This window comes from Miniopterus natalensis, chromosome 4 (genome assembly GCF_054644295.1).
Source record: "Miniopterus natalensis isolate mMinNat1 chromosome 4, mMinNat1.hap1, whole genome shotgun sequence".
In the NCBI taxonomy this organism is placed as follows: Eukaryota; Metazoa; Chordata; class Mammalia; order Chiroptera; family Miniopteridae; genus Miniopterus; species Miniopterus natalensis.
This window is the reverse complement of record NC_142084.1, coordinates 16,520,903-16,535,780: the sequence shown is the minus strand read 5'-3', so window position 1 is coordinate 16,535,780 and position 14,878 is coordinate 16,520,903. Positions and strand designations below refer to the sequence as shown.

Here is a 14,878-nt window from a genome sequence, read left to right as displayed (position 1 = left end):
ATTTGGGTTTTAGATGCTGAAAGATGAAGGCAGGAGTTCGCCAGACAGCAGATAGATGCTTCTCAGAGGAGCAGAAAGGTCTGTGTCGGGTGTGGAAAAGCCTTTCACACAGCGAACCAGCCTCAGGCGAGGTTTCCGACCTAAACCCTGGGAGGGGCCCACTAATGAATCAGACAGCTGTCCTGTAGCCAGCATGGATGAGAGGGGACACTTTTCTGCCCTGGGGCAGGCGAGCCACTCCTCTGGCAGGGAGAGAAGAAAGGTTGTTTGAAGGGTGCTCTTCCAGCTCCTGGAAGCTGGCTGATGTCTCTGTTCACCGGTGTCAGTGTGCTGGGGAAGCTAAGAAGTGGCAGATGGTTTAGGCGGGTGCCTGAGAGACCCACTGTGCGGTTTCCTGCCAGGGTGAGTAGCCACAGAGCCTGAGGCACCTGGGCCTTCAGTGCATGTGGCGGGTTGTCACTAGGCAGGATGCAGGTCTGTCTGTGGCACTTGGGTCACAGCCTCTGTTGCTGTCCTGTTGGTTCTGGTGCTAGCTGGGTCCCTCTTCTGTCACAGGCTCAGTATATCAATTCCCTGTCTCCTGCCCTGGGTGCTGCTCTGTCCTGAGCCCTGTCTGAACTACACAGTCACACTTCTCAAGGATGTGACCATGTCTCCCCAACCCTGGACCTGGGTTCTGATGCCATGTGCTTGGTTGAGGCCAAACGCAAGGTGAAGGGACTGTGTGTGTGCACATGAGTTGAGGTGGGGGCAGGACCCTGAGTTCCTGGCAGTTCACCCTCCAGCATGCTTATGTTCTCCGGCCGTGGGTCTCCTGGAGATGGGGGCCTGGCTGGCTCTCTTCCCTTGCTCCCTCAGGCTGGCCCTCTGTTACCCCCAAAGAATGAAGGCCTCACTAGTCGTGCAGGCCCTTTGCTCCCAGAACAGCCTATTCTGCCTCCTCTCCTCTTGCTTATTTCCAAGGCTTCTCCCCAGAGTCCGGGTGAGCCCCCCTCCATTCTACCTGACTGGGTCTGTCTACAAGAGGCCCACTCTTTACTCAGTCAGGGGGAGAGTTCCCCCTAAAGGGTCATTGTCATTTGAATAATAGTAATAACATCAATGAAAACATTGACCGCTTTACAATGTGCTAGGCACTGCTAAGTATTTTACATGTCTGACCTCTTAATTTTCCCAGCAACCCTGTGGAGTATAGATTACTAATATTGCCCCCTACTTAACAGCAGAGAAAACTGAGGCAAAGAGAGGTGGTCACTTTCCCAAGGTTACATGGCCAGTGAGTAGGTGAGCCTGTCAAATCCAATTTGATGTGTCTTATTAAAATCTCTCTTCTGAAATCCTAATTGTGGTTTCTCCCACTAAATCAGAACAGTGTCTGGGAATTGTGCTCTGGATTGGAGTATCAGGTAGGGAGGGTTCCTTCCCTGCTTCTCCCCAGAATCTGATGAGAACCCGCTGCCTATCTGCCCTACACACACACACACACACACACACACACACACACACACTCACTAACTCACACTGCTTCTGGCTGAACCTTGGGTTTCTGGGAAGAGATGTTCCTGGGGCCAGCTTTGGTAAGGAGGAGGTCTGGGGATGTGGGACAGAGCTTTTCTGAGAGCACAGCTAGTGCCCCCTGCAGCTTGTCATTTTGTGTGTTGAAGGGCGGGGCAGTCTCTGACCCCCAGAGGGATGTGCTGATGCCCACCTTGCACACTGCCACCCTCAGCGCTGCTGGGGGTTCAGGACGGCTCTGTGTCTGCTGTGAATATAGCCCAAGTTGGCTCCTGCCTCCTTACAGCAAAGCTGTCCTCACCCAGCTTTTCAGAGACCAGAGTTCTGCAACTACCACCTCCAGGCCTTGGTGCTTGAAGTCCAGAATTCCAGCACATGGAATTAACACTTTTCTTTGGATTATTAGTCAGCCAAGTACTAGCCTTCACACTGTGCATGTGCCTAGAATTGGCTTCCCTGACTCCTGAAAAGAGCTTCCCAAAGAGCACTCAGAAGTCTCCTGATAGGAGCTCTGCTGCGTGAGGCTGTCAGGGCTGAGCTGTGCTGTGCTGAGAGGCAGCCTTCCTTGTAGGTTGATCCGGGTATTGCAAAAAGGAAGGGAATTTGGCTGTGAACGACCTGAGGCCCTTACAGGTAGGGCTAGGTAGCGGGAGTTGCTGATCGTGGCTGGATACAGACCCATGGGATCCATGCAATCTGGCTGTAAAGAGTCCAGGTGGCCAAGGAGAAAGTGTAGGAAGGAGGAGCCCAGATGGTTTTGAGCAAAAGAGTGCCATGAAGGACAGTTTAGAACAGTGGAAATATGCTTACCAGCGTGGCTAGATCTGCAAGCGTGAGCCTGCTGTTTAGTCATGTGTATACATGCTGTTTTTAAAATATAAATATATTATTGCCCTGGCTGGTGTGGCTCAGTTGGTTGGGCTTCACCCTGTACACCAAAAGGTTGCTGATTCAATTCCGGGTCAGGCACATGCCTGGGCTGCAGGATCAATCCCTGGTAGGAGGTGTGCAGGAGGCAGCAAATCGATGTTTCACTCTCATGTCAAGGTTTCTCTTTGTCTTCCTCTCTCTCTCAAAATCAATATTGTTAAGAATAAATTAAAATGTGTGTACTTACATTAAAAAACAAACAAAAAACTGACATGTGAATGCCACCTTCTAGTTGATTCTGGCCACACCATGGAGCCCCTCATGCAGTTACCTCCTCTGTACAGTGGGACTGTGAAAGTGTGGGGCTTTACAGACTTCATCTGATGACAATGAAAAGAATGATGAAGGTTGAGTCTAGGAGCAGCAGGCAGGTGCCTAGGCGGAGGAGGCTTTGGTCCATGTCCCAGCAATCGGGGGGGGAAGGGGGGTGTGCAGAGCCGAGCAGAAATGTGGAGGGGTTATTTCCAGGACAAAGGAGGCAATGCGCCCAATGAGTGTTGCCAGTGTCAAAAATAGGCCAAGGGGTGGGGTAGGCACTGCTTTCAGGGTCAGATGAGTAGGCACTGACTTTCCTGACACAGGAACCATTGAGGGGACAGGCTGGCAGAGGTGGATAGCAGCAGTGTGGGGCCTCGCAAACAGAGGGACCCTGCTGAGGAAGGGAGAGAAGTGCCTGATGTTTGCCCTGACAGGCGAGCAGAGACGGGGGAGTGGGGGCTGCTGAGGGACCTGAAGGTGGCTCCTGGAAGACCATTGAACCCTTAGGGTTTGCAGAAGCAGATACTGACTGTACCTGCTCCCTTGGAGCCCTCTTTCTCCAGGACCCAGCTCAGGTGGGCTCCTGACTACCTGCTCAAACCTAAACCAAACCCAAAGGGGAGAAGTGAAGAGGCTGGGGTTGGTTTGGTAAATTCTGAAATGCCGCCAGCTGGTATGACTAGAAGGGGGGACATGCAAAAGGAACCCTGGCAGTGGGCTGGTTCCCTGCCTCACGGGGCTCAACCTTAGGAAATGCCCAATGCGGGGCAGCTCTGGTCTCTGAGCTGCAGGGAGGGGCCCAGCATTTGCCCAGGGTTGAAAGCCAACAAGGCTGAGGGAGGTGTCAGAATCGCATGGAAGGCACATGTGATAGGGACTCCAGGTCACAGGGGCCAGATCAGGCCACGAGAGGAGCAAGAATAACTGGGAGCACAGGTTAGGTGGAGCTGGGCCGAGGGTGGTGTCTAGGTAACAATGACATGGGAAGGCAGTCCAGGAGTGAGGCCAGTTCCACCAGGGAGCCCAGTCCGGACATTGCCACCTACTCCCAAAGCCCCTGGAGCTAGTACTTGTGGCAGAGGCTAGAAGAGGCCCAGCTTTGAGTGTGGCTCTGGAATCAGAGAAAAATGTAAACTGTACAGTAAAAGCCTCTACTTCTCCCCACACCCTGACCTCTAAGTTTCTTGTATTCTTTCAGAACCTTGTGTGTATATGTGTTTGTGTGTATATCCTTTCATTGTGCAAGTAAGACAGTTCACTGCTGTATACCGTGCTTTTTCCCTCGCTTAATTTATTGGCAGCAGGAAAGAGCCACCTCGTTCTTTTTCATGGCTGATCCGTATTCTACAATGCGGTATGCAGTGATTTAGCAATCAGCCTCCACTTGACATTGAGGTTATTGCTAGTTTGGGGTTCTTTTGATACAGCAGCAATCGCAATGTACACCTATCTTTGAACACTGGGAGAATTATTTTTACAGAAAAATCTGTATCCTAGATACAGATTTTCATGGTCAAAGTTATGTGTACCCCCCCCCACCATTCTCTTTCAGAGGGTTTCTACTAGTTCACACTCATTCAAAAAGTGTTGAGAGTTTTAAATGGTGATAGTAACACAGCGCTGTTGTGAGGATTAAATGAGATAATGTATAAAGCTTTCAGCCAGTCCTGCCACGCCAGGCCTGGGCTCACTGCAAACTGGATCACTGGTCAAACATCAAGAAAGGTGCTGGTTTGGGTTTCAGAGAAGGGGAGGTGGCAAGAAACAGTGGTCTAACAGTTGCCGAGCAGATGTCACCTTTATTTACACATTCAAGAAATGGTGTGCCAGACACTGGCGTGGGACTGGACCAGTGAACCAGGTAGGCGTGGCTCCCACCCTGGTGGAGCAGCAGTCTGGAGAGGGAGGGAGACAGCCAACATGTCTCCACTGATTGTGTGCTAAGTTCTATCAGCACAGGATACTGCTGCTCATATTGCCCCCTGACTGGGTCTCTCTCTCCCCTGCCCTTCCCCTCCCCTCCCTATCCCACCCCTGCCCCTCCCTCTCCCCTGCCCTTCCCCTCCCCTCCCTATCCCACCCCTGCCCCTCCCCTGCCCCCAGTGTACGTGTTGGAACGGGAAAGGAAGAAGGACGACACAGGGTGTCAGGCAGCCTTGGCTGCATGCTGGGCCGCCCTCTGCTGCTGCTGCCTCCTGGACAACTTGGACTGAGCAGCCAAGACCCAAGTGCTTCCTCCAGGCGTTCTGCCTCCTACAACTGGAATAAACAACTAGTGCTGCATGATTTCCATTTTTTCTTTCTTTGAAAAATGCCTAATCTACAGACTTTTAAATTTTAGCACCTGTGGTGGGTGTGAAATGGTATCTCACTCTTCCAACTTACCTTCCCTAATTACTAGTGACCTTGAACATAAAAATATATAATTTTGGTGATTTGCTTTTACAAATCTTTTTAATTGCTCTTATATCTTCTTAGCCCCCCCCCATTTCTCTGTCTTTTCTTACTGATTTGTAGGGAGTGTTAAAATATTCCACACACTATAATATTTGTTACTTTTGTAGGTTTTTAAATATCTTCTTTCTCAGCCTTTCTTATTTAAATGTCATATTTATCAATCTTTCCTTCATGCTTTGTGTGTTTTAGTCTTTAAAAAATAATCTAAGATCATAAAGATAAGCCTGTATTTTCTTCTAAAAATTTTCGTAGTGAATCTTTAGTCCACCTAAGTTTATTTTTAATCATAGTATAGGGTAAGGTTCTGGTTTTCTTTTTCCATTTTGATAGTTCCAACACCATGTATTGATTAGGTCATCCTTTACCCATTGGTTTGAAAAGAGATTCATCATATACCAAGTTTCCATATGCAACTGGGCAGCTTCCATGTAGAAACAGAAGTCTGGTTTGCTCAGTATCTTTTCCAGCCCCAGCACATGCCCATTTTTCCTCCTTAGATTTGGCTGTTCTTTGCCTTTCACTCTTTAATCTGGATTTTAGGGTGAGTGTCAGTTTCTATAGAAAACCGCCATGTTTGGCCTTAACTGGGATGACATGTACTTTACAGAGTAATTGGGGAAAGAGTTGACGTATTTACAGGATTGTCTTCCTATCATGAACATGCTATCTCTCCACTTATTTGCCTTCTTTTAAATCCTTCAATAAAGTCATATAATTTTCTTCATATAGCTTTTGCATATCCTTTGTTGGTTTTTAAATTGGATTTCTTCTAGGGTACGTTATAGTTTTAATGCTACTGTGAATTAATTGCTTTTTAAAAAATACATTTTTGGTGAAAATAACTTATTCACTGCAGCGGGTCACATATTAGAAGATTCTAACCCAGTTTTATCACAGCATCACCTTGGGGCACTATATTTAAAAAAAAAAAATTTAATATGCTTTTATTCGTTTTTAGAGAGAGGGAGAGAGAGAGAGAGAGAAACATTAATGATGAGAATCACTGATTGGCTGCCTCTTGCACGCCCCCTACTGGAGATCGAGCCAGCAACCCAGGCATGTGCCTGACCTGGAATCTAACTGTGACCTCCTGGTTCATGGGTCGACACTCAACCACTGAGCCACTCCAGCCAGGCTTGGGGCACTTTAAATTGGAAGGAGCATTTCATCAATCTGCCCCTTGCATATTCCGAGGGAAGCACCCTCAGTCTACAAGAACCCACATTCATTCAGTAAACACTGAACAGCTCCAGTGTATCAGGTGATGGACCACATGGAACAGACCCCATCTCCGCCCTCATGGGGCTGACACTGTAGGGAGGGAACCAGACATTAAATAACCCCACAGGTAATAATTGACAGTCTATTTTCCTATGAAGAGAAGATATGTATTGCTATGAAAACATAAAAGGGACCAGCTTACATAGTCTGGGAGGGATCTGAAAGATGAGTGTTAATAGGCAAAATGGTTGTAGGAAGAGCAGGTGCAAAGGCCCAATGGCAAGAGAGAACATGGCTCATCTGAGAAAGTAGAATCGGTGTGGCCGGGAGCGATTGGATGTTGGGGAATAGATGAGAAACAGGCAGGAGCCCCGGTTAGGGGTTTTGATCTTTGTCCTGTGAGTGGTAGGAAGCCACTGAAGAGTTCAAAAAAAGGGGTGACATCAAATTTGCATTTTGAGAGAGCCCTTTGGCATCCATGTGGAGAATGGTTTAGAAGGGGGCTCAAGTTCGCATGGTGGTGATGGAGAGACCTGAGTGCATTTGAAATATTTGGAAGTGAAATCAGCAGGACTTGGTAATGGAGTGGGTATAGGGATTGAAGGAAGGAGTCGGGGATGACTCCTGGGCTTTTGACTGGAAGTAGGTGCCTGCCGGTGGTATTTGTGGAGGTTGGAAACAAAAATAGGAACCATGTTTGGTTTGGAGGAAGAAAATGAAGTTGAGCTCTGAACATGTTAGATCAAGGTATCAAGGTGACAATTAGACATTCAAGTGGAGATGTCATGTAAGCTTGGAGCTCAGAGGAGAGCTCAGGCTGGAGATATAAACGAGGGAAACATTGGCATATTGGTGGTAACTGGAACTGTGGGAGCGAATGAGATCAAGTTGGGTAGAAATATGGAGAAAAGAAAAGGTGGCACGTAGGTCTGAGCTTTAAGGAAAACTGAAGTGGACCTGTAGGCGATGGACCTGCAGTGAGTCAGAGATGGAAAACCAGGAAATGGGGTGTCCTGAGAATGGAGAGGAGAATTTAAGCAAGGAGTGATCAGTGGCATCAAATGTTGCTAGGAGGCCATGTAAGGTAAGACTCAGAAATGTCTATTGGACTTAGCCACACTATTACCAAGGAGGGGTGGACTTCTCTCCGGTTCCTGTTCTGTGAAGGACACCAATAGAGGAAGGTGGGACTGCTAGGACCAGAGACAGGGCTCCTCAGGTCCGGAGGAAGGCAGGCATGTGCGTAGGCGTGAAAGAGACAAGCTCAGAGGTACAAAGAGCTGGAGAGAGGCATGCAATGAAACGTTAAGTTCTAGAAAGTCCAGACACCAAGTAAGGGAATCAGGCTAATGTTCCTCAGCTTTGAATCTAGACAGAGAAGATACTGCTCCTCAAGCAGAATGTGTCCCCTGGAGTGGTGGTTGGAGGGTCCATCATGTAGATAGCCAAGCACATGACCATCCCTACTCTGCGGACACCCTGCTAAACAGCAACAGTGTAGGTCCTTCATGACTACCATTTCAGACTTACTGATAGTTTTCTGATTTTTCTAATGTTTTCAAATGAAACCACATACAATTCCAGTATGGGAAACATACTGTGGAACTGCAGTTGAGGCAAGAATGTACCGTCCCCTACCTTTTTATGGAACCCCGGGGACCTGAGGAATAGTACATTTGAAAGCCTTTGGTCTTTTCAGATTTCCCAGTACATTTGGCCAAGCCCAGGGAGGTTCAGGCTGGATGGGTTGCCCTGGAATATCCTCCAGGGATGCTGCCTCACAAGCGGAATCGGGGTGTAATTGCTGGTGTATCCTGTTGAGATCTGGAGGGTACCTTATTGCCTGGTTATTTCCACTTTTTTGGCGATTATAAATTTATGTGCAGGGTTTTCTGTGAACATAATTTTCATCTCTGAGGGGAATGGAATACCCAAGAGTGGAATTTCTGGATATGACTAAGAATGTGTTTAGGAAACTGCTATTGATTTCCAGAGCGGCGGTACCATTTGTATTCCTACCAGTGAGGGGAATGAGTTCTGGTTGCTCTGTATCCTCACCTCTACTTGTATTTTTTCCATGTAGCCATTCTCCTAGGTGTAATAGTATCTCTTTGTGGTTTAATTTGCATATTTTAAATGCCTGATGATGATGTCATGGGCTTGCTTTCCCTCCTTGTATCTACTCTTTGGTGTCTGTTCAAGCCTCTTGCCCACTTTTAAATTGAGTTCCCTTCCTGTGGAGTTCTGAGTCTTTAATATTAATTCTAAATACAAGTCCTTTGTTGGAGATGATCCCCTTAACAGTGTCTTCCACAGAACCAAAGTTTTAAATTTTGACTAAATCTTTTTCTTTTCTAGAGCATACCTTTGTTTCAGGTCTGAGAACTCTTTGCCTAATCCCAGGTCATGAAGATTCTCTTCTGTTTTTGTGGGGTTTTTTTTTAGTTTTATGTTTTACATCTAAACCTATGATCCACACCCTGGCCGGTGTGGCTCAGTGGTTAGAGCATCAGCCTATGGACTGAAAGGTCCTGGGTTCGATTCCAGCCAAGGGCATGTACCTCTGTTGCAGGTTTGATCCCTGGCCCCATGTGGGAGGCAACCAATCAATGTCTCTCTCTCACATGGATGTTTCTCCCCCTCTCCCCCCGCCAAAAAAAAAAAGCAATGGAAAAAATATCCTTGGGTGAGGATTAAAAAAAAATAAATCCATGATCCACTCTGGGTTAATTTTTATATAAAATGTGAGGTTTAAGATGGTTGAGGTTTTTTAGTTTTTTGCATGCCAATTTTTTCAACATTTGTTTGAAAAGACCACCCTTTCTCCATTGAATTGCTTTTGCATTGTCATCCAACATCAGCTGACCATTCCACTTCCTTGATCTGTCTGTCCTTTTGCCAGGACCATACCGTCTTGACTGCTGTAGCTTTATATTAAATCTTACTTAAAATAAGGTAGTGGGACCCCTCCAACTTCGATCTTTTTCAAAATTGTTTATTTAGTTCTCTTGCCTTTCTACAAATTTTAGAATCAGCTTAGTTACAAAAAATACTGCTGAGCTTTTGATTAGAATTGGATTAAATCAACATATCATTACGGGGCCCGATGGGTATTTCAGTGGGATTACTTGCTCACTTACGTGCGTAACCTTTCAGGACACAAGGCAGCCTGCTCTGCCCCTCCTTTGCTATGTTGTGCTTACTCCAGAGTCAAAGCCCCAGCTCGTGGCTGATGACTTTGGTGTCCTTTGAAGTTTGGAAGTAAATGAGGTGGGGGCTACATCACACAGAACAGCCATGAAAAGATGACTAGCATGACGAGGGGCTTGTGGGCCAGGCCATGCTCTGGGTCAGGTAGGCCACCATCATTCACAGCCTTGGTGTCCATGAGTCGCAGCTTCTGAGCAGTTTGTGAGCAAGGCTGCACTGGTTTGCCAGCCCTTAGAGGATCTGTGCCTCGAGGTCGTTACTCCCCTGCCACAGGGTCATAGAACTGTTGTGTTCTGGGCAGGATCAGGTTTTTTTTCCTCTGGATTTTCCTTAATTTCTTCTGCCTGGCATAGCAGCCCCGCTCATACTTATTTCTCCAAAAACTGTATTAGAAATATATTCATGATACAGTGAGTTGCGTCCTCCCTTCTGCTGTAGCAGTGTCACCTGACGTTGGGCTTATACTTGACCCCTCTCCCCCCTTTACCTTTATGGGGACATCTTTCCCCACTCACACCCATGGTTTCTGTCTGAGGGAATGGTACAGACTCCCGGCAGAACAGTGCGGTGCCTGGGAATCGCCTGTGGTGCTCTCATCCTATGTACTCCTGCCCGCTATTGCCCTACCATCCCCTCTGTCTCGTGGCTGGCTTCAGAGTAGAGGAAAAACTGCTTTCTACTCTCCAAACGAAACAATAAACAGGCTCTTCTAAGGTGTCTCTTCCCCTCTGGGTATATGAGATTATTCTCCAAAGTCATGTGCCACAGAAGTGGGTCTGTCGCCTTAGTAAGCCATCTGAGGTTGCCTTTTGGTGGCTGCTTCTCTCACCAGCATGAGGCTCTCAGTCTTCTCCTCAGATTTATAAATACTAAAATTATAAGTCATTTTATAAACTCATCTGGATAGACCGGACCCTACCCCAAAGCTGTTCAACCCTCCTGTCAGCCAAGGCGTGTTTGTGAATGTGCAGGACCCTGTACTCTGGGCCTTGGGTGCGTGCTGCCAGGCCAGCAATCACAAATGTAGATGCTGCACCAGGATGCCTGGCACTTCAGTTCTTAAGTTGTATGGACATAAACAGTGAATGTGTATCAAATTATGAAGGATGACATTTGAAATGTACTGTGTGATCCCACTAAGAATCCCCACGATGAAACTTTCCCATTTGTGAACAGACCTGTTTTTTCTTCTTAATACCTTTGTCCTCATTTTCCCAAGTTATGTAAGGCAATAGTTTCCACAGATGTCTGTCCTTCCTAGAGAGGAGGAAGCAGAGGCTCCACGAGGTCAAGCCGCTTACCCGAGGTCACCTAGCAATGAAAACAGGGCCAGGACCTCAGCTGGGATCTGCCCAGCTCCCGAGTCAGTAGCAGGGATGTGGGCCCCGGTTTTGACGTCTTTTGTTGGTGCTAGTGTGTGTTTGGGGGGGCGGGGGGGCGCTTATTTTCTGTTATTTAAGTGGGGTGAGTTCCACTTTCCCCCTTGTAGAATGGCGAGGTCTTTACTGGAAAGTACCTTTGGTCAGCTTCCAGCACTGCGCTGAGTGTCCCATGAGGAAAGTGATGCGCACTCGTGCGATCTCACACACACCGTTCAGGCTCCTCAGCCACCTTCGCTTCTGCAGCATCTCCATTTGGGAGGCGAGAGGGTGGGAGGAAGTTGGTCCTTTCACTTTAATATTCTGTGACCATGGACCAAAAATGCTATCAGCTCCTTTACCCCATTTCTGCATTTCTTTCCTAGACCAAAAAAACAGACTGAAGAACTGCCTCTTGATACTCTCTTGTCCCCAGAAAATTCAGTCCCTTTCCTGAGTCAATTAAAAAGGCCACCAGTCCTGATGGAACTTCTGAGATTCAGCTGTGGACTGATCACACGCCATTGGCTTTGTTTTTTTTAAGGCGTAAGGAGAAACACCTTACTCTTCAGTTTTCAGTCTTCTAAGTACGTACATCCCTTCTAACTTGACCATCCTTTCGTATTATGTTCCACAGCTGTTCTTCCTGCGGACGTGTCTACGTTGTCTTAGTGATGGTCAGGCTCGCAGCTCAGTGAACGCGCGCACACTGAGAAGGTTGCCTTACTTCCTTTATCTAAGGAAATGAGATGCTTCTAAACATTTCACCCTCTCTTGTCCCTGAGGGGTCTCAACGGTTGAAGTTGTGTGTTCTGCCTCCCAGTACACACAGCCTCCCCCCCGGGGTGGGGGTGGTTTTTTCCCTTTGCCCTGGGAGCTGCAGTGTTAACCACGGATAGCCAGTTCCCCGCTTTTGTCATCCCGTGGTGATCTGGGGCCACATGTACAAATATGAATCTGAATACAGGGTGCAGGCGCCCCTCTCCACACACAGACCCAGAATAGGAAAACGTGTTTCTGGGGTTTCTTCCGTAAGGTGTCCTCCCTCCTCCACTTTATGCTATGCCCTGGGCCTAGCACTTTACATTGTCTTGTTTTTGTCATAAAATGTAGGCTCTCAGGCACTACTTTTCCCATTTTGCAAGTGAGAAGACTGTGGTTAAAGGGAAGCTGTGACTTGTTTGGGGTCAGATGTCCTGTCAGTGGCAGTGTCAGGATTGGAACCTAGGAAGCACCACTTCAGAGCCCAGGTACATAGATACTGTCCTTAAACAATGAAGCAACACAAGGGGTGAGTGGTCAAGGAAAGTCTGGAGTAGATCTGTTGAGGGGAAGGGTCCAGTCACCTCTCCTCCCCCCATCCCCAGGAGGTGCCTTGTTCTGGGCCAGCACACCCACTCGCCTGCCTGGAGATTGCCAAGTGGCTGCCAGGAAGGACCCTGAAATTCCCTCCATTTCCCAAGTCATTCTGAGGCAATGGGCCCTGACTCTCTTGGGGACATAACTGTAGATCTCGCCCTCCTGCAGAGAGGAGGCCTTTCGCCCTTGCATACATAACCACATTTCAGGTCACTTGCAGCCAGGCTGCTGATTTGAAGTGTCTAATCTTGATGTGCAGAGCACGGGGCCAGGAGGCAGAAGGTTTGGGCGACAAGCCAAGTACCTACCTTTGATTACTACGTGACTTCAGTCAAGTTATTTCCCTTCTTTGAACTCAGCATCCTCTTCTAGAAAATGACTGGCAGTTGTGATCCCCAAGTCAGTTTCACCTGCAGTTTGGTCTACGATACCTCAGTTGTTTCAGGGTCTATAGCCAACCCTGTCCTAGTGGTCCCAGCAGGTCTAGCCCAAGGACAGGGCCACAGGAGGTGATGGCAGTGGGGTCCTGCTTATCAGACTGCCACAGTGTCTTATCTGTTTTTGTTGTTTATAGAGAATTTTGCTATCAGATCTACTCTTCATAGAACTGATTGGGGCAGACAGGGCTAAGTTCAAGTGGCCTTGTGACTGAGGGAGGGGGGCTGGGTCCCATCCCTCCTCTGGATGCTCTGAGTGAGATGGGCCTGGGGTTCACTAGACTCTCTCATCAGTCTCTCAAAATGTGTGGTCTTGGCTGAGATAGCTGCTTGGTTTTGTCTAGCAACTGCATCCCTTGTAGGATGGTGGCAGCTGCGCTTCTGGAGATGTTAGAACAAGGACCCACACACAGGTCAAGCTCTCACCCTTTCCACACCAATCCACAAACACTGAGCACTGTTTGGAGAGGGATGGTGCGCTGAATGCTGGATCAGCAGGGTGGCAGTCAGTGATGTGGGTGGGCAGGTGAACTGCTTGGCCAGCTCCCAGACTGTTCCACCTTGGAGTGGGTATCCTAGGACACTGAAGCAGAGAGAGGGACAGAGACTTGGAGACATGGCCTCTCCTGACTCACAGCTTCACAGAAGAGACAATGAGGCCAGAGCTGAAGCTACAGGAGGAGGCATGAGGAACGGGGGACTGAGGCCCAGGAGGCCCATGAAGGCCTGAGCTTAGCAGACAAAGGCAGCTGCTGCAGAGCCAAGGCTGTGCCAGCCCCACATCCCACCTCCCTGTGGAGAAAGATGAAAGTGGAACATATTCCTAACCTCTCCTGCTCTTAACTTTCAGCCTCCAGGGAAAACTACACACCTTGATCACTCTGCTTTTTCTAGCCACCCCTTCCCCGTCACTCCTCCCTCAGCATACCTAACCCGGTGCTAACAGGCTTGTGCAGGTGACACAGTGGCACTGCCTTCAGGGCATGTTTTCTCACTAGTGCAGCCCCTGTGCTGAGTAATAAGTGATCCCACTACACAAGCACATCCAAGGAAAGTTGAAGTGAATCCTTAGCAAGTTGTATACTCTCCCCTTGGCCTCCATGGAAGGGACAGGATCCATGCTAGAGCTACCTTGAGATTTTACCTACTCCAAAAATGCTTAGATTTCCCCCTCCCTGCCTGCCTCTTGGTCTGAGCAGGAGGAAAGCTGTTCCAGCATCGTCTGCTACCTCTGGAAAGGCTGACTGGGTGTTTCTGTTGTTCAGATTCTGAAGGTGGGCTGAGGGCAGCTGAGGCGGGCACAGGCTCCAGGCCTCCTGCCTCTGGCAAAGCTGTCATTTTGCTAGAGGCACTTCTTGGAAGGTGCAGTGGCTGTGGTGGTGGTAGCAATTGAGGAGCAGCCCTGGGTGCCATGACTGGTCTGGGCCTCGAGAGACCAAGATGTAGCTTCCTAGTTCATGGAGCAAGAAGACCCAGATGTCAGAACTCTGTGGGAGGCCCCAGTCTTGTTTGCTTCTCCTTATTAGCCCCTCCTGGGTTGTGACTATGTACAGATGCATTCTCAAAAGGATGGGCCATACAGCTCCATTACCACCAGCACCCGATTAATCATTTAAAATGTCTGAGCCGAGCAACTAAAAGGTTTCAGATTCCAGGAAGGAGCTGACTGAGGAGTCTTCAGCTGAAAAGGCCTCTGCTCACATTTCTTGAGAGTCATCTCTGCCCTGGCCCCTGTGTGGCCTGGACTCCATTTGCCCACTGCCTGCCCAGAACCAGGTTTTGTGAATGGCACCCTTGGGGCTGCTGGTTGATATGTGTGGTGGGCTAAGTTGTAGTGGGCTGGTGACCCTGTAGAAGACCCCAGGGCTTGGGCAGGCATCTGGGCTCAGGGGGCTGTATGTCTCCAAGCATCTTCCATCTATTTACTCTGGTTCCAGCACAGAGGCAAGAGGGTAAGTGGGAGCCTCTGACAGAAGCTGCTCTGCACCAAGACTTGCCAGGGCCTTTCTGACCTAGTCTGGCCTCTGGGTCACAACTATTTGCTCATACACCCCTCCCTGATTCTCTCTGCCCTCCACCACCCCTCTGTTCTACTTGCATTCACATGCCAAAGCCCCTTAGTAAGCTCCACCC

General features: G+C 48.5%; 1 protein-coding gene and 1 long non-coding RNA gene across 5 annotated transcripts in view; one reads left to right on the top strand and one right to left on the bottom strand.

The window, feature by feature from the left end:
* LOC148093201 (uncharacterized) overlaps window positions 1-5,884 on the top strand; it is a 41,279-nt gene extending 35,395 nt beyond the window's left edge. Inside the window, exon 3 of the long non-coding RNA XR_015714388.1 lies at window positions 4,807-5,884. This is a non-coding gene — a long non-coding RNA (uncharacterized LOC148093201). The remainder of the gene's footprint in view (window positions 1-4,806) is intronic.
* A 3,476-nt stretch (window positions 5,885-9,360) lies between these two features.
* PFDN1 (prefoldin subunit 1) overlaps window positions 9,361-14,878 on the bottom strand; it is a 67,128-nt gene continuing 61,610 nt past the window's right edge. Inside the window, exons 5-6 of one of the 4 annotated variants that reach the window (XM_087816335.1) lie at window positions 12,617-13,328; window positions 9,361-12,215 (exon numbers count right to left, since the gene is read on the bottom strand). The gene's annotated coding sequence lies outside the window, so the exon portion shown is untranslated. Of the gene's footprint in view, window positions 13,329-14,878 lie in introns of all 4 variants that reach the window. The other 3 variants (XM_087816337.1, XM_087816336.1, XM_016214137.2) reach the window with 3 other exon arrangements.